The following is a 26,338-nucleotide window of genomic DNA, read 5'->3' as shown; positions in this document are numbered from 1 at the left end:
TACCCCCAGTGCTGCCATTACCTCTGACATGATCTCTCCAGTAAAATGGGAACCCTGATCGCTTTCAATGACTTCAGGAACTCCATACCTGCATATGATCTCAGCCATCAGTTTCTTCGCCGTTGTCCTAGCCGTAGCTTTGGCAACTGGGTAGGCCTCTGGCCAACCTGAAAATAAATCAATGCAGACCAACACATACTCATACGTCCCTACCCTGGGTAACTGAATATAATCATTCTGCAGTCTCTGGAATTGGTTAAAGGGCCGGGGAGTGTGCTTGGATGGGGTTTTCACTGTCCTACTCTGATTATGTGTGGCACATATCATGCAGCTCTGTACCTGCCTTTCTGCGCAGGTGGAAAACCCGGGGGCAATCCATTGTTTCTGTAGGGTGTCACACATGGCCGTCTTCGAGTGGTGCACATTCCCGTGCAGAACCTGTGCCATCATTGGGTACAGTACCTGTGGTAGGCAGACCTTTTCACCCCTCCCCCATAGTCCGGTAACGGTATCAGAGCAAGCCCCTATCTTTTGCCACCTGTTTTTCTCCTCCTTACTTGCCTGTTCTTGTAACCGGGCTAAGATGTCTTTCAACACAAGTGGAGATGGTGGGGTGTCTAGGTGATGTACTTGAGAGGCCACAGGAGTGCTTGCTGCTTTCTTGGCAGCCTGGTCTGCCAGTGCGTTACCCTTTGTCCGTCCATCAGTGCCTTTGCTATGTGCCTTTACCTTTATGATGCCTGCTTAGGTGGGAAGCTGTAGTGCATTCATAAGTTGCTGGACTGCCTCAGCATGTTTAAAGGGGTGGCCATTTGCTGTCAGGAAAGCCCTGGCTCTCCAGATAGGCCCATAACCGTGTATAATGCCAAAAGCATACCTGGAATCAGTGTAGATGTTTACAGTCTTACCTTCTGCTAGTTTGCATGCTTCTTGTGCAGACATATGAGCTGGCATTAACTCTGCCTTGATTACCTCATGTTCTGAGACCACAGCATATCTGGTACAGTAGCATCCTCGGTCATCTTGGTGACGGGATCCATCTACAAAAAGCTCAAAATCAGCATTAGAATAGGCACACTAGAGACCAGCCGTTTCCTGAGACATCAATTCTAGACAATCATGTGGTTTGGAAACCTAATCTTGTTCCTCTGGATCCATTCTAGAAAGAAAAAGAGTATCCTTTTTTTATGTCACCTACTCCTCCCCCCTTTGGATCCATAGGAACTAGGGGAAGAGTAGCGGGGTTCAGGACAGTGCACCTTTTCAAAGTCACATTAGTAGGCATGAGAATAGCACACCGAAATCGCAGCTGTCCAGCCATGGACATGTGGCTAGATTATACTTGGTTAGGGATACTATATACATCGTGTGGGGTATGGACCATCAGTGGGTAATTCAAAACAATCTCTGAAGACTTGTGTAGCAACAGCTGGACAGACAACACAGTCCAAATACAGAAGGGGCTTCCTCTTGCCACCGTATCCAGGCGGCCGCTGTAATAAGCAACAGGTCTCTATTTGTCTCCATGAAGCTGAATCAGCACACCTGTAGCATGTCCTGCATAGGTGAGCTCTGTCTGCAAGGCAGTCTGCAATACTGTACGGCAATGCTCGGGTGTCTTGTAATCAATATCTAGGGCCTGCAGTGTGTAGCACCATATCACAGGGCAAATTCTCTCCCTGGGTAGACATAGCGTCTCCTGGATGCAAGGGGCCATGAGCGGCAAGGTAGGCCTGACACTCTTGGGCTATAACTGGCCCCCCTTTGGCATAACTGTCCACGTCAATTGTCATCCCTGATAAATGAATGCAAACAGAACTGGCAATCTGGGTGTAATGGAATGCTGAAAAAGACATTGGCAAGATCGATAACCATGAACCAAGCAGCATCCTGAGATATCTGGGACAAAAGAGTATGTGGCTTAGGCACCACCGGAGTTTCTGGAACAGTAACTGCATTAAATGCCTGTAGATCTTGTACCAGCCGGTACACAGGGGATTGGCTGGGTGGGGTCTTTTTCTTAACGGGAAACAAGGGCGTGTTCCATGGGGAAACACAGGGTATCAGGGCACCATTATCGAGTAACATTTGTATTTGCCCCTTGAGACACTGCTCCTGATCATATTTCAAAGGGTATTGATGGACTTTAGAAAAAGGGGCACCAGGTTTGAGAAACACTTTTACTGGTTCTACAGGCATTATTGGGGGAGAATCTGGGTCTATCAGGACCATCATCTTGGAATTGTATTCTGGAGCGGAACTGTGATAATAAATCTGCCCCCAGTAAATTTACCAGACATGAGGGAGAGATTACGAACTGAGCAGTAACTTCAGGGAAGGGTCCCACAGGGATAGGTTTTATAAGAGTATATTTATTGGGTCTGTCATCTACTCCAATTAAAACAAGCTCTTGATCTGAGAATTGACATGGGGCTGGGGAGGGAGATTCCCAGACAGGGTTAAAAGGGATATTTTAGTATAAGACTGGATTTGTGTGTAGATAGGAGGCAGAAACTGAAATCTATTACATAGAGATAAGAAACACTGACCTCGCAGCTGCAAAGGTGGGGGCTAGTGAGCGGGCAAGGAGCGCTGCTAATTTAACCCATTTCCTTTTTTTACTGGGCTAAATTCCTTTGAAAACCTTTTACTATTTGTAATGCATCATCCGGAGTGGAAATCTCAATATCGGGTCTACTACAAAAAGGTATGAATGGGCTTTTTATTACAATGGGAATCCCAGATCTTTAAACACTACCATAAGACGCCCATAGAACTTCTTGGCAATCCAGGATATATATTGCTGTAAGGGGCACAGGGTTTACAGTCGGGAGTAGAGGCTTAATTTCCTGGGAGGGACCATATTATCCAGCAGGGAGACCCCCCCCCTATCCCAAATTTTTAATTGCTTGCTTTACTCAACTCTTTTACCAATCTTTCAATTACACTGATACAAATCTCCTTATAAAACCAGGCAATATATTTAACTTTCAAATTCCAGATTATAATATTTCTTCATACTTCAAAACAATGTTGTCGCTTTAAACCGGACACAGATCTACCAGAGAAAATACAGAGAACACCGTTACAGTATGTGCTCTCTCCATTCCAAGGACACAGAGATAAGAGATCACAGCATTCCTCTACACAGAGAAAAAAGACTACTAGAAACAGCACAGAATTTCTCAGCGTACAAGGGAGAATATTGAGCCCAGCTCTTTGCCCCCCTTCCTGCTCCGGCACATAGCGTAGATAAGGAGAAAGAAGAAGAACTGACAAAGAAATCTTGCAGCGGTCTGCCTCGCCCCTCCCCCACAGTACACAGCACTGATACAAAGCTCCGTATCTTCTACAGTCACAAATTACAGCAGTTTTCAGACCTAATTTCTACAAAACTTTCCTATAATCCTCCGTGGTCTGGGCGGAGCCCCAAGGACGGTCCGTACGCACACACAAGGCAGGTCTCCACCCAGATTGGATTCTGCACAACACAAACAGGACACACCTACACTTCTGGAGATCTCTTTCCGCCGCCATTACAGGGCGGTGGCTGGGACTACATTTTCATCATCAGTGGCACGGCGGCCATTTTACAATCTGTAAGATCACAGTTCACAGGCATTTTATAACCAAACACGGGCTCTACATTATCTGATCCTCCCCTCCATCAACCTATTTTCATCCTTTGTTCTTTAAGCCTCGCTGCAACTCGCAGATGAGCTTCTTGACTGCCTCTTGCCCTCCCGTGACCATTGTCTTGACTTCCACGGCATCCTCATCTAACTTGTGGGGCACTGACTTCTTCTGCTTTAAGAGACACAGCTTGGCTCACAGAATACTACGCCCTGCTATAGCTCAGGATCGCTGGCAGCGATATCAACGCTGGTGTCCTGCAATACGGAATCTCGCTCAACGTATTAGAAAAAGACGAGCCTCGCGCTCAATATTTTCTGTCCCTAACCTGAACACCAGCGCTTAACAGACTATCCTGCCACGATATTCTAAACAGTCGGGAGGCGGTCTCCTAATGAGAGCCCTCCACAGAAATACAGGTGGTCCCTGCTCGGGACGTCTTAATTACCTAGCTGGTACAATATCACAGAGGCTGCGTCTCCTATCCCTTCCTCTAAGCTGCCCCACAACCTACAACTGGCTCAATTTTTCACTCCACTTCACTACTGGACAATAGTCACGGGTAGGATGGTTGAACGGAGTACAATGACCGGTGAGGGAGGTGTGGTGTACAGAGGTCGCACAGGATGCGACGTCTCTCAGTTGGTTCAGAGCGTGGCACAGGATCACATTCGATCTCACCACTCGACCGGTCACTCCCCAGACCCAAGGAGACCACAGACAAACCAATAACGGCTGAGACACTAGCAAGTGTGACACATACAGTGTATATGATCGCCACTTACCGTGTGAGAGGGTGATCAGTCCTCGAGGTCAGCCACTACGGGTATCATCCACAGACATCCAGGCATGGGTCCAGGGGGTCTCGGATCGCTGGCCACGCCCCCCGTTGGGCTGCCAAAATTGTCGGGGCCGTAATAACGACAATTAATCCTCATTCACCAGTCATTCCAAATTGTAATGTGAGCGCAGAACATCTGGTACCGGAAAAAGAAATGATTCAGACACGTAGCTGATTCAATCTTTGCTGATGCTCTTGCGATCACCTCAGTGAGGAGCTGAGCAGCAACTGTGCTTTATTTTCCAATACATAGTACTAAAAAGGGAATGCAATGGGTGGGGTTTAAGCAGCATACATCTAGTGCTCAGTCTCTGATTCGTCGAACGTCTCCTGGTGAATTCCTCCTCTTCTTATCATTCCTTTAGTTTCGTTTCCAAAGAAATAATTCATCCCTCCAGACACAAACCAGAAACGAAACTGCCTGGCAGCCATTTTAAATCATTAACTAACAGATAGGAAAAACTTATTGTTTCACAGTATAAAAGTATAGCAGTACAAAAAGAGTATAAAGATTTATATAAAAATACAAAGGTATATAAGAAAATACATTTTCACCTTGACAATAGCAGTGTCTGCACGTCAGCAGAGTAGCCCGCCTGTGAAGCTAGCTACACCGCCTGTGTATCTCAATTTTTACTGCATCTAACCCAGTAAATTGTTTTGGAGTTTTGGGCTTAGTAGCAGTGCCTGCACGTCAGCAGAGTAGCCCGCCTGTGAAACAAACTATACCGCCTGTGTATCTCTATTTTCACTGCATCTAATCCAGTTAATAGTTTTGGGCCTAGGAGCAGTGTCTGCACATCAGCAGAGTAGCCCGCCTGTGAAACTAACTACAACGCCTGTGTATCTGTATTTTCACTGCATCTAATCCAGTTAATAGTTTTGGGCCCAGGAGCAGTGTTTGCACGTCAGCAGAGTAGCCCGCCTGTGAAACTAACTACATCGCCTGTGTATCTCTATTTTCACTGCATCTAATCCAGTTAATAGTTTTGGGCCTAGGAGCAGTGTCTGCATGTCAGCAGAGTAGCCCGCATGTGAAACTAACTACATCGCCTGTGTATCTCTATTTTCACTGCATCTAATCCAGTTAATAGTTTTGGGCCTAGGAGCAGTGTCTGCACGTCAGCAGAGTAGCCCACCTGTGAAACTAACTATACCGCCTGTGTATCTCAATTTTCACTGCATCTAATCCAGTTAATAGTTTTGGGCCTAGTACCACAGTTTGGCCACTCAGTTCTGCTCGGTTTTCATCCATGGTTGTTGTGCCAACAATTACAGATACAGAGTTGCCAATTAGTTAAGCACTAAAATGAGTGGCAAAAGGCCTGCTGCTGGTGGAAAGGGGAATAGGCGTGTTGGAAAGGGAAAAAAAGGTTGTGTCCGTGGGGTAGGTGGTAAAGCAACAGTAACATCTGCAGAAAAAAGACCATCTTCCAACCAAGGTAAGATGTCTACTTCTTTTCGTGGACAATCTGATATGATCCCTTTCTTACGACCATCGCTACAAGCAACGCCAAAAATTCCAGATGAGGCACAAAAACAGCAGATGCTTGAACGGATATCAAGTGCTCGTTCAAGTGGGCTCTCCTCCATGTCAACTTCAACATCACAACTACTCCAGTCCTCAGAGTTGTCACCCCAATCGCACTTGCTTCCTCACAGTCCCCAAGTCTCTAGCTGCCTGTCTGAGCATGGGGTAACACACATGGTTGAGTCTGTAAAGCTGTTTACGCCTACTATAGCCTGGGAATCAGAGGTCTGCTCCAGAGCTTCTGTGAATCCAGACGAGGAAATGATCTGCACTGATGCCCAGAATCTTTCTGAGTCAGATCCAGGCCCAGATGAAGAAGGTTCTTAGCATAATGTAGACCCTTGTTCCCAAACTGTAACTCCTGTTGGTGGAGACAATGAGGAAGATGATGATGAGACTGAGATACCTGATTGGAACAAAAACTTGACTTTTCGGTCGGGGCAGGAAGAGGTTGGCTCTGAGGATGATGGGTGTGAGAACACACAGGATGATGATGAGGTTGTAGACCCCACTTACTGTCAACCCCAGTCCCCCAGTCCATGAGGTCAGCAGAGGAGGTGGAGGAGGATGCTAGTGACGAGTCTGACGACGAGGTAATGGTGCGCCTTCCTGGACAGAGACGGAGTACTGGAAGCACGTCATCAACTGCACCCTCAACCTCAACTGTGCCTCAGACCAGAAGTCGTGGTGGCTCTTCAGGTCGCATGGGCTCTAAGCCTTGCATAGCCTGGGCATTTTTTGACATCGCAAAGGATGACCCAACTCATATTGTCTGTAAGATTTGTCAACAAAATCTCAGTAGAGGCCAAAAAATCACTAGCTTGAGTACTTCATGCATGAACCGTAAAATGGATATGAGGCACATGTTGCAGTGGCAAGCTCACTGTGCTACAATGTGGCCTAGTGGGCCGGGTCAACCACCGTCTGTCCCATCAAGTGCATCCACGTCCTCTTCATCCTCTGTGACTGTGGGGACAGCAGTCGCACTTGGTTTTGGATGCAGACCTTCCACCTCTTTACTCGCAACAGTCAGTGTGATTGGCAGGTCATGAGGACATTTGCAAGTGGAAACACCTGCTGGTGTTGAGCGCTCTCCGACATCAACACCACATTTTGATCAAGGCAACATAACATCTCTGCCTGCACCTTCCTCACAGACCAGCAGTTTGCCGGGGACACCCTACTCAACTCCGTCTGAGCACGGCAGCCAGCCCTCAGTCCCTCAAATGTGGACAAGTAAAAGACCATTTCCTCCTAGCCATGACAAAGCTAAGAGGTTGAATTTCTCCATCTGCAAGCTGTTGGCTACAGAAATGCTGTCTTTCCGCCTGGTGGACACAGAGGATTTTCAAGACCCTATGTCCGTCACAGTGCCCCAGTACCAGATGCCCAGTCGCCACTACTTCTCAAAGAAAGCTGTGCCTGCGCTACACCAGCATGTCACACACATCACCGCTTCCTTGAGAAACTCAGTGTGTGACAGGGTGCATTTCACCACAGACACTTGGACGAGTAGACATGGACAGGGGCGTTACATGTCGGTGACTGGGCACTGGGTAACTACGGCGACATCAGGAGAAGGGGCTGCTGTCCAAGTCTTGCCCCACAAGTTGCTCGTCGATCCTCTGCATTTAGAAGTTCCTACACTGCTTCTGCCTCCTCAACCTCCTCTCGGTCCTCCACCTGCACCCAAAGCCTGAATGGTAATGCCACCCGAGTTGTAACTGCGCAGAAGGAATCCTGCACACCTCCTCACTATGCTGTCACCAGAGCTCAATGGCATCAGGCAGTGTTTACATTGAAATGTCTGGGAAATGTGAGTCACACAGCTGAGGAGTTGTGGTCAGCTCTGGAGACCGAGTTCCATCAATGGTTGTCTCCACTCAACCTGCAGCCAGTGAAGGCTGTGTGCGACAATGCTGCAAACCTGGGTGCGGCCCTTTGCCGGGGCAATGTCACACACGTGCCTTGTATGGCTCACATTTTGAACCTGGTTGTCCAGTAATTCTTATCCCACTATCCCGGACTAGATGGGCTTCTGCAGAGGGCACGGTCGCTGTGTGCTCACTTCTGCTGTTCGCATCCCGCAGCTCGACGACTTGCATCTCTACAGAAGTCGTTGGGTCTTCCAGTTCACCGGATGAAATTCGATGTGCCCACATGGTGGAATTCAACTCTGCACATGTTGCAGCGACTGTGGCAGCACCGACGAGCCCTGGTGCAATACATTATGATGTATAGCCTGGGCCAATGAGATCAAGAGGTGGGGCAAATCATGCTGCAGGAGTGGTCTCAGATCAGGGACCTATGCTGTTGTGATTTTGCTTTTTGCTCCCTCTAGTGGTCATTAGTGATTTGACTCTGGAGCGTCTGTCTTTTCCTATATCCTCACCTGGGCCGTTAGTTCAGGGGCGTTGCTATATAAGCTCCCTGGACCTTCAGTTCAATGCCTGGCATCGTTGAAATCAGAGCTAATCTGTTGTGCTCTTGTCCTCTGATCCTGGTTCCTGTTTTTCAAGCTAAGTCTGCTTCTTTGCTTTTTGCTTTTGTTTTGTTTGGTATTTTTGTCCAGCTTGTTCCTATCTGTATCCTGACCTTTGCTGGAAGCTCTAGGGGGCTGGTGTTCTCCCCCGGACCGTTAGACGGTTCGGGGGTTCTTGAATCTCCAGCGTGGATTTTTATAGGGTTTTTGTTGACCAGATAAGTTATCTTGCTATATTCTGCTATTAGTAAGCTGGCCTCTCTTTGCTGAACCTGGTTCATTTCTGTGTTTGTCATTTCCTCTTACCTCACCGTTATTATTTGTGGGGGGCTTGTATCTTGCTTTGGGGTTCCTTTCTCTGGAGGCAAGAGAGGTCTTTGTTTTCTTCTCCTAGGGGTAGTTAGATTCTCCGGCTGGCGCGAGTCATCTAGCGATCACCGTAGGCATGATCCCCGGCTACTTCTAGTGTTGGCGTTAGGAGTAGCTATTTGGTCAACCCAGTTACCACAGCCCTATGAGCTGGATTTTTGTATCTTGCAGACTTACACGTTCCTCTGAGAGCCTGTCCACTGGGGTCATAACACTATGCATCCTTCTGCACAGTTTTGAAATAGCAACGAAGATGTTTAGTGCTGACGATGCCATTATCAGCATGACCATTCCGGTGATTTACATGCTGGAGCACACCTTACACAGTGTCCGGAGTCAGGTGGTGGAACAAGAGGAGGAGGAGGAGGAACAGGAGGAGTCGTATGCGGAAGGGATCATATATCCAAGGTCAAGAAGGTTGGCAGCACCAAGGCGGCTGGCATTGGAGGCTGGGGGAGAGGGATTACCGAGGGCGCATGGTAGCAGCCAAACTGTTGAGGAAGGTGCAGGAGGCGAGGAAGAAGTGGAGGACGAACTGGCACTGGGCATGGAAGACTCATCAGATGAGGGAGACCTTGATCAAATTTCTGTTGTGCGAGGTTGGGGGAGAGGGCAGACGAAGGAAACATGATTCTCACCTCGCCACCACCAAGACAACAAGGACTTGGTCCTCCTGGATGCGCAAGACACATGAGTGCCTTTTTGCTGCACTACCTGCAACATGACCCTCGGATTGTGAGAATCCGAAGTAATGCCGACTACTGGGTTGCCACACTCTGTCTAACATCTGCTTTTCCACAAAACACCAGTGGTGCACGTAGTCAATCTCTGAGTTCTAACTTGCCAACCGTGGGACTATCGAGTCATCACTCTAACCATAACAGTAACATCGTATCTGGTGGTAACAGCAATTTTTTCCAATCATTTCAAGATTTTTTTAGACCATCCTTTGCAAGGCCACAGGAGACAAGAATACTGACGCACAGCCAACGCCTAGAGAGGATGGTTCAAGAGTATCTCCAAGTTAACATCGATGCCATGACTGTGGAACTGGACCCTTGATCATTTTGGGCTTCCAATCTTGAAAAATGGCCTGAGCTCACCACTCACGCCTTGGAGATCTTGTCGTGCCCCGCAGTCAGCGTTCTCTCTGAACGTGTGTTCAGCGCTGCTGGTGGTGTGCTGACAGATAAGCGCACGCGGCTGTCCAGTGACAATGTAGACAGACTAACGTTCATCAAGATGAACAAATCCTGGATCCGCAAGGACTTTTCTACCCCTGTGTCATCTTGGGGAGACTAAAAGTTGATGATTTTTGAAAATCACCTCACCAACAATTTTAAAAAACTCTGGCGAAATTGATTCCACTTAAGTGGTGTCTGTGGCCGAATATTTTGAAAAAATGGAGAATATTTTATTTAGTCCCCTTGCTGAGTTTTACATGACGTTGCTATTGTCAATTCCAGGTGGGTGGGGTTGTCTGCAGAGTTGTTTACTCATACTATGGCCTGGGATTCAGAAGTCTGCTCCAAAGCTTCAGTGTCTGCTAGTCAGCAGAGTAGCCCAGCCACCCATCGCCTGTTTACCTAAATACTATTTTTAACGGCATCTGGCCCAGGAAATCCTTTTGGGCCTCGTAGAATTTAGTGCTACTCAGCAGCGTACCCCACCCATGAAGCAAGCTACACCGCCTGTTTACCTAACTACTATTTTGTAACGGCATCTAGCCCAGGAAATCCTTTTGGGCCTAGTAGAATTTAGTGCTACTCAGCAGCATATCCCACCCATGAAGCAAGCTACACCGCCTGTTTACCTAAGTACTATTTTTAACGGCATCTGGCCCAGGAAATCCTTTTGAGCCTAGGAGAGTTTGGTGCTACTCAGCAGCGTACCCCACCCATGAAGCAAGCTACACCGCCTGTTGATCTAATTACTAATTTTTAACTGCATCTAGCCCAGGAAATTGTTTTGTACCTAATAGCATTTTTTGCTACTCAGCACAGTACCCCACCCATGAAGCAAGCTGCACCGCCTGTTTACCTAACTACTATTTTGTAACGGCATCTAGCCCAGGAAAGCCTTTTGGGCCTAGTAGAATTTAGTGCTACTCAGCAGCGTACCCCACCCATGAAGCAAGCTACACCGCCTATTGATCTAATTACTAATTTTTAACTGCATCTAGCCCAGGAAATTGTTTTGTACTTAATAGCATTTTTTGCTACTCAGCACAGTGCCCCACCCATGAAGCAAGCTGCACCGCCTGTTTACCTAAGTACTATTTTTTAACGGCATCTAGTCCGGGAAATCGTTTTGGGCCTAGTAGAATTTGGTGCTACTCCCCTTTGGGAGTTGTGCCAAAAAATGAACCTAATACATTCAGACTAATCCACCATTTGTCATATCCAAGGGGCAGGTCAGTAAATGACAACATTGACGCGGAACAGTACTATGTACTGTACCTCCTTTGACGAGGCAATCAGGCGGGTCAAGAAGTTGGGAAGGAGCACCCTAATGGCCAAAACAGACATTGAGGGGGCGTTCCGGTTACTACCTGTGCCTCCGAATAGTGTCCTCCCATTGGGCTGCTTCTGTGAAGGAGCATACTACATAGATCGCTATTTGCCCATGGGGTGCTCCATATCCTGCTCACTATTTGAGGCGTTTAGTTGCTTCTTCGAATGTGTCATCATGGACGTTTGTAAGGCGGCACATATTATCCATTACCTCGACGACTTCTTATGCCTGGGCCCAAAAGATTCGCCACAGTGTGAAAACACGCTGTAGTCCATCTGTGAGATGTGCAGTGCCCCCACTGCTGCAGGGCCGAGGGGTACCCGGTACCAGGCCTCTGAGTCTCTCTGTTCTGGGGTTGTCACGGTGGCTAGACCCGGTCCGTGACCCTGCTGAGGGGCGTACAATGATAGGTGTGCGTGATGGTGATGATGTTGTGGTGGTACGGTGCAGGTTAAATAACGAGGACTCCAGGTTGCAGTCTCTTTACCTCTTTACTGAAGGTTTCGAGTTAGTCAATCCAGAGCACTGTTAACCGGGCTGTCTGAGACCGGCCGGTCCAAAGGCACATTAGGAGTTCCCCTTGATAGGTGAGAATCAGCGTCTACCTGCTAGCGCCTATGTGTTGTAGTCCTTCCCTGCTGAGCACCCCGGGATAGTCCTCACAACTTATTCTGTCTGTTTCTGATGTTCGTTCTCTCTCCGTCCCCCAGATGGTATGGCTAGGACGCACCCGTATGACGGGGCAGGCCTGGAGTTCTTCCGGGACTCTAGAGTCGCCCCTCTCCCACAGCTGCCTCCGTTGTCTGCTTAGGTGTTTAAGTGAGACAGCCAACCTATAATTGGCTATCCTGCCGTGGTTTGAAGTATTGCTTAAAGTCTCTTACTTTCTCGGCGTTCCGGCCACCGACTGTTTGCGCCTCAGAAGGATGTTGCCTCGATCTTTCAGCACGACTCCTTCTGGTCCTATTGTCTCCTTGCTGTATTCCCTTTGCTCACTTGGTGCGTTGTTTTCTTAGGAGTCTGCCAGGATCCCATCCCTGACAGGTCCTCTCTCTAGCACTTCCCAGTTACTTCTCTCTGTCTTGTTGTCCAACCCCCAGTTTTACCAGAGTGTGAGGAGTGGCCTACTAGATAGAACCACTCCCCCTGGTGGCCAGAGTGTGAAGTGTAGTGTGAGTGTTACCTGATCAGGTGAACTCCTTTAGTGCAATCAGACGCAACATCACTCCCCTTAGCGGCAGAGCGACGTTACTGCAACGACCAGGACTCTGGGGCGCTGCAAATGCACTCGGTTTTAGATGGATTTTTATCAGGAAAGCGGATTAATGTGAAGACAGCATTTTATCTTAATTAACCAGAAATCTATTTTCAGTAAGCCAGGAGTCATTGATTGTTATCTATATGTTGACTTTTGAATTTCTGGGTTTCTTTCTTGTTGGTAAAGAGTCTGAAATATTGACTCTTCTTGTAGGTTACTTGGTAAGGCCGAGTTCAGAAAGCCATGAGGTGGTCCGGTCACGTCTGCAGCCTGTGGTTGTAGTTGGCTCCTTTGAGCCCTGATACCGGGGGGGTGATATCTGGCTGCTCTTGTTTCTCTCTGGGGTTTATAGTTGGCATTGGGAAATTGCTACTAATGTCACTACCATCATTCTCAGTAAGGCCGAGTTCAGAAAGCCATGAGGTGGTCCGGTCACGTCTGCAGCCTGTGGTTGTAGTTGGCTCCTTTGAGCCCTGATACCGGGGGGGGTGATGTCTGGCTGCTCTTGTTTCTCTCTGGGGTTTCTAGTTGGCATTGGGAAATTGCTACTAATGTCACTACCATCATTCTCAGTAAGGCCGAGAACAATGTGAGTTAACCTTAACACATCTTTCTCTTGACCTTTGGATGCTGGTTTGAAGGACAACAGTTGTGGACTATATAAGTGGGATATGCCTTTGTAACAGAAATATTCATCCAGACATCCAGACAACTATGAGATCTAGCGCTCCAAAGAACCAGAGACTGTTTACAAGACAGCAGCCAAGACATCATGGCTTCATCACCAGGGACACAAATTTGACATTCTACAGATGTCAGCTTAGGGGACCACGGCCCCATCTAAAAGAATACAGATCTGCTTCATTGACCATCACTGAACCATGAATAAGTTTAAGGTAGTCAGGATTTGGACCCACCGATCACTTGGCTCCATGGAGATGTTCAGGGAAGCCAGTTTGTGACCCTCAAAACAGCTGGTCTTGTACCTCAATGGACTGTCATCTTCCTAAGCTTGTCATTACCTCCTCTCTATGCGTGCCATGGGTGGGGTAGCTAGCCCTGGAAGCTCTGAAGTTACAGCTGCTCTTATCTTGGCAAGTAGACGGAAGGGTGAGACTCTGCAATTTGCACCATCTTGGATATTTTGCTGGCACTGTTCTGTTATTTACCTGTTTTGTGGTTCAATAAAGTATTGCCATGCTGTTTTACCCTCAACCTGTGTTGTCGAAGTACTTTAAGTCGACGGTAAAAGGAGAGCTGGTGTTTGGTGGGATGTGCCTTGGTCCATGCTGTTTCGGCTAGCGGACTAGAGCACCTGCTGACCCCAGTGTCTCCATAGTCACATTATGGTGTATCACCAAATATATGCACTCAGTTTTATATGGATTTTATCAGGAATGCGAATGTGTTATAAACTTTTACTTTTATGAAGATTGTCTGCAAATTGTCTCTTCAGAGAGGAAGAGGACAAGAACTCTAGTGCCACCAGTAGAAAGTAGCAATCCTAAAAGTCAATATCAAATCTTTAGTGAGCCTTGTCACATGATTTAGGATAAATATAGGTGTCACTAGAATTTTAGTCCTCTTCCTCTCTGAAGATACAATTTGCATATTTCCCAGAGGAGTAGTATGGCTTAAAAGTCTCCTCACCTCTGCATGTCAGTCTTGACGTGTCGCTCTCCACAAGGAGGAACATTACTTCTTGGATCCCGGTCAGATGCCTCTTACTCAGCCAAACCAGATCTCACACTGTGCACTGACGAGGGGCAATACCCCAAAACACAGTGTCTGCAAAATGAGATTTTGGCTCTTATCCAAAGTCATATAATAATAATAATAATAATAATAATAATCTTTATTTATATAGCGCCAACATATTCCGCAGCACTTTACAATTAAGCGGGGACATATACAGACAAATTCAATACAAGTTAAGACAATTTAAACAGTGACATTAGGAGTGAGGTCCCTGCTCGCAAGCTTACAATCTACAAGGAAATGGGGGGGACACAATAGGTGAAAAGTGCTTGTTATATGACAAGACTCATTAGAGAGTCGATATTGACTTTTAGGATTGCTACTTTCAATAGGTGGCACTAGAGTTCTAGTCCTATTACTCTCTGAAGAGACAATTTGCATAGTTCGCAGAGCAGAATTGTAGCTTAAAAGTCTTCACACCTTTTCATGTCAGTCTTGACATGTCACTCTCCGTAAGAAGGAATGTTACCCCTTGGATCCTGATGAAGGTTGTCTAAAAGTCATCAGCTACCAATAGTGGAACGCGGTGAGCTCATGAAAACTATCTATTTTGCTTTACTTTAATCTCTCTTGGAGTCAAGTGCCTGAGATACACAGGATTTTCTTAGTACATATAAAAAAGAATATATTTTTGTTGATATCTAAGTGTGAGGTTTGACCCAGCATCTTTTAAAGCTTTGGATACTTTCCTTAGTACATCTGCTAAGTTAGGCTTACACCGTCTCATATTCATGGAAATAATGAGGCTATTGGTGTACTGGGGAAGTAAATAGATGAAGGTACTACTGCTTGGCTCCAAGGTTTAGCACATATTTTTGCAAAGAGGATTTTCACAAGAACTGTCAAGTTTAGAATATAGCTTCTTCTGCAAAACTCTACATTCTTATTTTACTATTTCCAGATTGGAGCCAATAATGTGGTGAACATTTCACACTTTCTTCCAGATTTTGCTTTTAAATGGGATGGTTGTAAACTCCAAATTCTCATAAAACTAGAGTAAACTTTCAATTTATAGTAATACTTTTTGGTTAGGAAGGAACATTGACACCCAAAAAACTGAAACTGGAAAAGAATGTAAAGAGCTCACCTGGTCAGGTGAAATCTCTAAACTGAAGGTCTTGGTTAGCAGCTTGGACCAGAGTCATTGAGGTGGACTAGCTAGATGGCATATGGAACAGAGAGGACCAGAAGAGCTTGATGTTCTGGACAGGAAAAGGATACAGTAAAAGTTTGGGGCACCCCTGGTCAAAATGACTGATAATGTGAACAGTTAAGCAAGTTGAAGATGAAATGATCTCAAAGGCCTAATGCCTCTACTCATCTGCGAGGAAAATGGACTAGTGCAATCCGATAAAAATTCAGATTGCACTCTGACCAATGTTAATCTATAAATCCCTGCTCATGTGCAATTTTTTTTCTCAGCAGGAATAGGGCTGAGATAAAAATTGCAGCATACTGCGATTATCATTGTATCTCGGACGAGACTCGCCAATGCAAGTCAATGGACGTGATTAAAAAAAATTGCACAGCACACGGACCATGCAACCGATTTTTACACACCTACACACGTGGTCAAAATTGTTGGTACCAATTGTTTAATGACATAGAAACCCACAATGGACACCGAAATAACTTGAATCTGACAAAAGTAATAATAAATATAAAATCTTTGAAAATGAATTAAAGAAAGTCAGACATTGCTTTTCAATCATGATTTCACAGAATTAAAAAAAATAAAATAAATCTCATGAAAAAGGCCTGGAATGAAATGATGGTACCCTTAACTTAATATTTTGCTGCACAACCTTTTGAGGCAATCACTGCAATCAAACGATTTCTGTAACTGTCAATAAGAATTCTGCACCTCTCGACATGTATTTTAGCCCACTCCTCAAGAGAAAACTGCTCCAGTTGTCTCGTGTTTGAAGATTGCTTTTTCCAGATGGCATGCTTCAGCTCTTTCCAAAGATGCTCAATAGGATTTAGGTCAGGGCTCATAGCCTACTTCACAATAGTCCAATGTTTTCCTCTTAGCCATTCTTGGGTGTGTAAGGTGGCTGCCAGACAAGTCCTTGAGGGTATATATATATGTCATTAAGGCTATTACCTGCGGTATTGTGAGCTCAGAAGTATGCTCCAGCACGTATAGTGCTGAGAGAATTGTTTGGGCTGCTCCAGGGCTGAGTTTTACGAGCGGTCATAAGAGATGGGTGGGAATGACCGCTCACACATCCCCACTCCAGGAGCATGGTTTGGTAAATAAAATGGAGGCCAATTGCTCCATTCAGGGTCTGTGGCTGGAGGTGGGGAGACCTCCATTGTGTGTGTGCTAAAGACACTGACCTGTGCGGGTGGACCCGCTGTACTATGTGGATTGTTTATTTTTTCTTTTTGTTACTTAGTACCGGAAAAGGCTGGTCATTTGTTTTCCTAACCAGAGCAGTTTATGCCTTTTAAATAAACTTGCTTGGACATTCCAGTGATTCCACTTCCTGTTCCTACCTCGACTGCAGGAGAGTGAGTACAGAGCCCTACAATTGGTGGAGAATGGCTGTGTGTTTTGGGTAATTATCCTGTTGCAAAACCCATGACCTGCGACTGAGACAAGCTTTATAACACTGGGCAGCACATTTCTCTCTAGAATCCCTTGATAGTCTAGAGAGTTCATTGTATCCTGCACAGATTCTAGCTACCCTGTGCCAGATGCAGCAAAGCAGCCCCAGAACATTACAGAGCCTCCTCCATGTTTCACAGTAGGGACAGTGTTCTTTTCTCGATATGCTTCATTTTTCCATGTGTGAACATAGAGCTGATGTGCCTTGCCAAAAAGTTCCATTTTTGTCTCATCTGTCCATAGGACATGTAGTTTGCTAAATTCCAGTCTGGCTTTTTTATGATTCTTTTTCAACAATAGTGTCCTCCTTGGTCGTCTCCCATGAAGTCCACTAATACAACAACGGATGGAGCTATCTATCTTAGAAACAGCTACCTAACTAACTAGCTAAAATCTATCAGCAAACAGAACATGCAGGGTGAGAGGCCACAATTAAGAAATTATGATGTTAGGAGCTCCTCAGAGTGTCCCAGTGTGGGATCACTGGTCTCCTGTGGCTTGACTTTGTGGACGTAAGGAAGATCAGGGTGAGGATTAAGTGATCCAAACTCTTGGGAGGTGAGACTGGACCATGTGGAAGACTGGGTGGTGCTGGCAAGCATGCTGAAAGCATTATCTGCTATCCATCCAACCACCTATTTGCACTGGTGTGTCCTCAGAAGTGGTGTAATGAGCCTCCCTGAAAAATGGGACAGGAAGCTACATGTCCTGGATGGGTATGTTGATTGTGCTCCAGCAACATGCACAGTCGCATTTGCTCCACATACTTGCCTTCTGTGTGCACCATCATCAGCACTTTTACTTCCCCTTCCCTTACTGCATTCCTTACGCACTTTGTAATTGATAGTTCTGAAAAAAACAAGTTTCCTTCTTAAATTTATACTATTTTTTTATTTTACAAAAATTTGGTCACTTGTAGCAGGCCAAGCGGTTTTTAAAAATGTAAAACCACTAAGGACTACACTAAGCACGTTAAACTCTATGAATGGCAATAGTCAATTTTTGGAACAAAAAAAATTGTGAATTGTAACAGGGCAAGTGGTTTTTACAAATTTCAAACCACCATAATTTTACACAAAGCATATTAAACTGTATAAATGATAATAGTCAAATTTTGTAACAAAACTTTGTGAACTGTAGCAGGACAAGCAGTTTTAAAAATTGATCACATTTTACACAAATCACGTTCAACTGTATGGATGACATTAGTCTTGTTTTGGAACAAAAACTTTTGTGAACTGTAGCAGGACAAGCATTTTTTACAAATTTTAATCCAGCAGAATTTTACACAAAGCACGTTAAACTGTATGGATGACAATATAGTCCAGTTCAATTTTGCCTAAAAAATGTGGTCACGTGCAGCAGCTATATATTTAGAAACAGACTGCAAAGCCCTAAGTTCTGCCTAGAGGCTGTATTCAGCCACTCTCTTTGCTCCAGCAGTTGTCCCTAGGCTAAATGCGGAATGTATCTCATAGAAACAGAAAAAGAACAAGATGAGCCATTAGAAGGACTTTTAATATGATGATTCAACATTAGCACCAGTACCACCACTAGAGAACTCTGATTACTGAAACTGTGCGCACACAGGCCTGGACAACTACTCTATCCCTCCAATCACAACTGTACCTGAACTGTGCAATGGCGCCAGTGAGATGAGTGCTATGGCACCAGTCCTTGTATAACCTTTGATGAGGTAATGAGGCCAGCCAATCACAGTAATGCAAGTACCAAGATCGCTAAGGTAATTACAGTGACTGGCAAGCAATCCCCCGCATGTTTACTACCTGTGTGACATGCACCAAACATGTGGGGCGGGGTATCAAGCATTCAAACCGAGCACCATCCAATGCTCAATGAGTGCTGAATATATCCAATATATATATATATAAATAGACATTTGCAAAGATAAGATAATTTAAAATATGGTATCTGAGTGGAAACATAACACTGGGTGAGTCATCAATAATAATGATGGGCGAACCCATGGATGTTCGGGTCCAGCAGGTTTGGCTGACCTGGACCCATTCAGATGAATGGGGGCTCAACATCCATTGTTTGCCATGCGATCATCTGCATGACAGCGCAACAACCACTGGCTCTGAAGATCATTACTACCTCTCAGAGTACTTTGTCTCTGAGATAACAGCTGTGACCGGAGGTAAAAAGTTTACCTCTGGTCACAGGTGTTGGCTGATGGGACTACTACTCCATCAGCCTATGCCTGCTATCGCTGATAACAATGAGTGAAGGCACCGGCTGATGGGAGTAAATGAATTTTTAAAAAAAGACGTGGGTTCCCCTCTATTTTTGATAACCATGGCAAACCTGACATCTGCGGGCTGCAACCCTCAGCTGGTTATCAAGAGTAGAGGGGTCCCACGTCATTATTTTAAAAATTATTTACAGAAATAATTTAAAAAACAGCATGCGGTCTACCTACATTTTTGACAACCAGCCTAAAATTTTCAACAAGTTTTTGAGGTTTATATACTGTAGCAACGAACTGTACCGAAGAAGATGTAATACCCTATGTATGAGCAATATAATACCAATAAATTTTGAGCAAGTTTTTTGAGGGTTATATACCAAAGTAATGTACTGCAGGCCACGGAATAGTCTATGGGTGAGCAATAAAATACTGATATATTTTTTAACAAGTTTTTTTTAGATTTGTATAGCAAGACTATGTACAGTAAATGTCTATGGATGAGCAATATATTATATCAATCAAATTTATTTAGACTTATATACCAAGGAAATCTACCCAAGAATATGTAATAGTCTATGGATGAAAAATAATGTACCCAAGAGCAAGCTATACTGTGTGGATGAGCAATATAATACCAAAAAAATGTTCATCCAAGTTTTTACATGCTTTTAAAGCAATTAAATGTACCCAGGAACACGTTATAATGTGTGGATGAGGAATATAGTACAGATACATTTTTTACCCAGTTTTTGAAGGTTTAAATACCAATGAAATGTATTACAGAGCATGCAATAGTCTATGGATGAATAATATAGTAACAATAAAATTTGAACACGTTTTTAGAGGGTTATATAACAACAAATTGTACTTTAGACCATGGAATAGTCTATGGGCAAGCAATATAATACCGATAAAATTTTGAACACATTTTTTGAGGCTTATATACCACTGAAATCTACCCAAGAATGTGTAAAATTCTATGGATTAGCGTCCATGGGTGTGATGAGCAGTGAATATTGATTCTCTTCAAAGCAAGCACACATGGTCGCCCAGCAGTTTCAGGAAGCCAGCGGCAGCGGCTAACAGTGTGCCTGCTATTAAAGAGAAAAGAATATTCACTGCTCCCCACACCCATAGTCCCTCCCACCTCTCAGTACCGGCTTCAGTGCATAGAGGTGGGACGGACTATGGGCATGGGGAGCAGTGAATCTTCTCAGGTATAATACATCGGCAAGAAATATGGATACAAAATACGCTGCATTGTAGACTTTAATTCAAGAAGTGAAGAACTTTATAAAGCCATCTCAAAACATTGGCCGATATTACATCTAGATAGTACTGTCTCGATGATCATTAATAAGACCACAATGATCACCTACAGAAGATCTAGGAATCTACGGGACAAATTAGATTTTTTAGTAATAAAGTTTATATTTTGTGTATCATTTTGACCAGTTTATCATCCTTTCCTTCCTTTTGTTTATTTTGCTAATCAGTGGGGCATAGTTGGACCACAAGGAATTCAACACCTAGTCTTCTTTTGATAATCTCCTGCTGTTAAAACATTGATTTTATTGAAAAGTAAAACACAGTAAGTGACACAATACTGGAATCAAGAGCTCTGCCCCTACATCAAGCTGCTCACAGATTACATGGCAAAAATCTGGTGACAGATTCCCTTTCACCCCCTCATGACCTTTAACATAAATATGTATCATGACAGGAAAGGGGGTTCATGACCTACGAAGTAAACGTACATCATAGACCCCCCCTTCCACCACAGCGATTTCAATGTTTCGGCAAATAAAATTTTTCTTAAAGATTAATGTCCAGCTATGATCGGTGCTGTAACTGCACCAATCATAGGCTGGTGCTTGAAAACAGCAGCATCATCATCCCCAGCACTGATTGCAGCGATCAGACGATGATGTGAGTAGGAAGGCAAATGAGACAGCATCCAAATTAAGATGAACAAACAATTTCATCACAGTCTGCGCTCCAAAACATTACTTCTTCCTTGTAGAGTTTGGCAATATGCCTGAGTAGTAGTTTTCCACCACATATGGTATATCCGTGTATTCAGGAGAAGTTGTACAGCAAATTTTGGGGTCTATTCTCTCCTGTTACCCTTGTGAACATTGGGTCAAAAACAACATTTTTGTTGGAAAAATTTATTTTTTCATTTTCACGGCTCAACTCAATAACATTTTGTAATTTGAACCGTCTGCCACACAAAGGTGAGAAGAGGCAAGAAGACTGCCACTCTGAGCACCACCAGCGTGCAGAAGCACGTGGCAGCCAAGCATCCCAGTATATGGGTGGAACGCCTGGGTATTAAATCTGTGTCTGACGGTGAAACTACTGCCCTTTCCCCTGTGTTATGGCATTCCCAATCTTCTGTCCAGCAAGCAGGTGCTGATGCCTCCTGCCCACAACCTGCTGTTGCACAGACACAACATTCAGCAACCACGTCCAGTTCGTTGTCCCAGTGCAGCATTCAGTTGTCCCTGCCCCAGACGTTTCACAGGAAACAGAAATATCCACCTACCCACAGGCCCAAAAGCTAAACACCCATATTGCCAGATTGCTAGCCCTGGAAATGCTGCCATTTTGTCTTGTGGGAACTGAGTCTTTCCTCAATCTCTTGGTGGCAGCCCCACGGTACTCAATTTCCAGTCACCACTAGTATTAACAGTGTGCTGTCCCTGCTTTACAATTAAGCACGTGTTTCACAATATCAGCCGTGCTCTGGCCAACACAGGCACAGGGAAGGTCCACCTAACCACAGACACATGGGCAAGTTCTTGTGGACAGGGATGATACATTTCCCTGATGGCACACTGAGTTAACCTGGTGGAGTCTGGGAAAGAGTCAAAGGCTGGGACGTCACACATCTTGAGACAATTATTTCCTTTGCTTCCTCTGGTCCATGTTGAGTGTGATACACAGCATGTCACCAAACAGTACAGTGAGTATGTGTAGCCCTATATACAGGCCCACTCACTGATTCCAAGATTGTAGACACCTGTGATGCTAGTTAGTGGACACAACTTGATTTAACATGTCCCTTTTGTCACATTATTTTCAGAGGTACCATCATTTCTGTCTTGGCAAGGTACTTGCCAAGGTATGCCGTGTCAGCGCATCTCAAGCTTTCGCCAGTCTGGCTGCACTGCAGCAGCACTTTAATTTGCCTCATCACCGACTGATTTGTGACCTGTCCACATGCTAGAATTTAACTTTTCATATATTGGCAAGGCTTAGTGAGCAGCAGAGGGCAGTGTCTGAATTCCAGCTTTTCAATGCCCATCAGGCAACACTCAGCCCCCTACACATAAAAATTGTTGAGTGGGTGTGGATCACTAACATATGTGAGGTTCTTCAAAACTTTCAGTACTGCACCAAGATGTAAGCGCTGATGACACTATTATCAGAGTAACATCCCATTGCTCTGTGAATTCAAACTTTCACTGCAGAATCGTAAAGAGGAAGCTTTGAATGCTGAGCAGGTGGCTATGGAGCTAGAATTTGCCATGGCAGATTCCACACAGCCCAGCCTCAGATAATATTCTCGGGCCACATTGGGTGATGATGAGGAACAGGTAGAGGAGGAGTAGGAGGCAGAACAGGAGATTTTGGTCTGCGCTACAGAGGGGACTCCCAATCCCAGCTTTGTGCCTGGCCAGCATCAATGGCCTGAAGAGGAGGAGGAGGAGTTGATGCGTCCTGAGGAGGAGAGGATGGATAGTATTCGCACTGAATGGTTAACTCTTTGTAGTCTGCCACACATGGCACTGTTCATGTCCAGATGCCTTTCAAAAGACCCTCCCGTAAAGAAATTTTGTCCACCATGAAATACAGGTTGTGCACTTTTCTTGACTCATGGTACAAGGAGAAATTTCCTTCTCTCATGTCAGAGGCAGAAGTGCCCTTTTCAGTGCATGCATGCCAGAGTGCCATTGATGAAGAGTTGCTGAAAAGATTACCCTCAGACAATGCTGTTGGCAGAGGTACCAGCTCTTTTCACCCAAAAGGATTACACAGGAGAGACACGCACACCAGGTGCAACTCAGGGGGCGAAATGACCACCAACTGGGCCATTTTCATCAAACCGTCACATCAACAAGGGCTATCTGTGAGTGTAACTATGACGAGGAGGGAGAAGTTGACCAAGATAGTGAAGGAGTGCTTAAGTGACCATACCAGCGTCCTTCCTGATTCTTCAGTGCCCTTTAACTATTGGCTGTCCAAGCTGCACACTTGGCCTGACCTCTCCTTGTACGCCTTGGAGGTGCTGTCATGCCCTGCCACGAGTGTGTTGTCTGAACAGGTTTTTAGTTCCTCTGGTGCAATCATAATGGATAGGCGCACACACCTGTCAACGGAAAATGCACTCAGGCTGACTCTTCTAAAATTTAACAAAGGCTGGATTTCCTCCAACTTTGTAAGCCCTACGGATGACAGCAACCCAATGTAAATGCTGCCCAAATATTCTTTTTTGTATGTTCTCTAAAAGCCCATGCCTTACCATCCAAACCCATTTTGTTCTGGAAATCAAGTCCTACTCCTCCTGCTTCTGCTACAAGTATGTAGTGGTCATATATGTATACCCCACGTGAGTAATGATTTTAAATTTGTGAAACTTGTACTCCCTATCTCTAGCAATTACAATAACTGTAAAATGTATTGTGAGTTCCCCATCACTGTCTCTTTTGGTGTGTATGATACAGACCCCTTGGGTATTTTTTGGAAACCTTTGTACATTGTGCAAAGGTGAAACTTGTACTCCCTATCTCTAGCAAGTATAACTGCAAAATTTATTTTGATGTCCCCATCACGGTCTCTTTCAGCGTGTATGATGCAGACCCCTTGGGTAATTTTTGAAAACATTTGCACATGGTCAAATTTCTACTCTCAATCTCTATATATTCTATTAATATATATTTTTTAATGTGTTACCCTTCTCACGGTCTCTTTCAGCAAGCATCTGGGAGCCTGATGTTGATTTTTGGGTCTGCACTTGGACATTGTGGAACATCAATGCATTATTATGCTCCACACACTTCTTCAGGTTTCAGCCTTACACAGAATAATAATATGAGTAATGTAATGAAACATGCTCTACATATATGCTGCTAGTTCGAAAATCTTTTCCACACATCCCTTTATAAAGGGAAATTTGACATAATACGTCTGTTGGCATACGCCATATACTGCTGACATACTCAGCTCTCCAGTAGGTGAGCGGAACGCCTGGGTACAAAATCTATGTCTGGCCCTTCCCCTGTGTTATGGCGTTCCCAATCTGCTTTCCAGGAAGGAGGGGCTGATGCCTCTTGCCCACAACCTGCAGTTGCACAGGTGCAACAGTCAGCAACCATATTCAGTTCGTTGTCTCAGCGCAGCGTTCAGTTGTCCCTTGTCAGCATACATGTCTCTTCCCAAATTGTTAGTTAGATAGGGCATACATATTCTCTAGCTCTTTACATTGTCCGGTGCAGGACAAAGACCATTGCTGGCTTTTCCAGACTCTTAAATGAGATTTTTGTCTCTTTATTAAACTGTCGCTTCCCTTAAATTGTATACATTGTAAAAAAAAAAAATTGTGGTGGGGTATTGGCCAGTTTCTATACATTTTAAGCTAGTCGAAGAGACTGGATTAATATGTTCCACAGATCCATTCAGGCTGCAGCCTTACACATATTGGAACATGGTCATTGCCACGCTAAGGCCTTTACCTGAGCTCTGTAGCACTGCCTGTCACCTGAGTAATACACTCCACAGACCTCATCACCCTCTCTGAAATATCCTGTAATTACTCCATTGTTGTTCAAAACCATGCAAAAGATAAATTCTGCCTGGTTGGGTAGTTTCCAGAAGAAGTGCGTAGGCTTATGCAGATTGGTCAATGGCACTCATGTCTCTTTCACTTGAGGAGGCTGCTTCCAAATAAAATGAGGCTTGTACATTTTCCTGACATGGGTTTCAGGCCTGACAGACTGATACAATACAGGCCCTCGCTTGCATACACTGTATTGAGAATTTAATGCTAATGCTTTTGGTGTCTGGTAGAATCCAATTTACTGACATTGAGTATACAACTCCCCCAACTCCTGTTATATTTACCTTACAGCGGCTTCACCCGCTATGACATGGCTCCATTGGGATCCGGAGGCTAAAATGAACGGTGGAGCTCACAAAACTCAGGTTTCAGGGCATATGCTGGACCTCTGAAAATGTGAAGTGGGAGCCGCATAATGACATGGCGGTGGATGTGGTGGTGGAAGGGCAAAATTCAAATGGGCATATTTTAGCTGGCATTGTAAAGTGATGGGGAATATGTATTCCACTATCTAGCTAACAATTTTGAATGAGGAAGAGACCTCCCAAACGTAGGAGTGAGGGATCTCCCAAATGTATGATAAAGGGCCACCAGAGGGCCCTTCCCAAACTCAGGTTTCACAGCACCTCCTGGTCCTCTGAAAATGTCAAGCGAGGGCCGCATAATGACATGGCAGTGGGCATGGTGGTGGTGGCGGACGAAGCCAAAATTCAAATGTGCATATTTTAGCTGGCATTGTAAAGTGATGGGGAATATGTATTCCACTATCTACATAGCTAACAATTTTGAATGAGGGAAGAGACCTCCCAAATGTAAGAGAGCTGTCCCAAATGTATGAAACAGGGCCACCTGAGAGCCCTTTCCAAACTCAGGTTTCACGTCACCTGCTGACCCTCTGAAAATGTCAAGCGAGGGCCGCATAATGATATGGCGGTGGACGTGGTGGTGGCGGGCGAAGCCCAAAATTCAAATGGTCACATTTTAGCTGGCACTGTAAAGTGATGGGGAATATGTATTCCACTATCAAGCTAACAATTTTGAATGAAGGAGGGACCTCCCAAATGTAGGAGTGAGTGCCCTTACAAATGTAAAAGGAAATCCTAAAGCCAAAACGCTCTGTGTGAACATATGCTAAAAGGGATGTACATATATATTTTTTTAATTTTGCATTATATACATGTAATTATGAAAGAAAAAATGTTTCTCAGCATTTTTTTCTTTAAAAAATATCTACGTTTGGTTTGGTAGGTCTTTTTAGATATCCGGAAAACCGGCGCAATAGTT

The sequence above is a fragment of the Ranitomeya variabilis genome, chromosome 1, assembly GCF_051348905.1.
Source record: "Ranitomeya variabilis isolate aRanVar5 chromosome 1, aRanVar5.hap1, whole genome shotgun sequence".
In the NCBI taxonomy this organism is placed as follows: domain Eukaryota; kingdom Metazoa; phylum Chordata; class Amphibia; order Anura; family Dendrobatidae; genus Ranitomeya; species Ranitomeya variabilis.
This window is presented reverse-complemented; position numbering follows the sequence as displayed.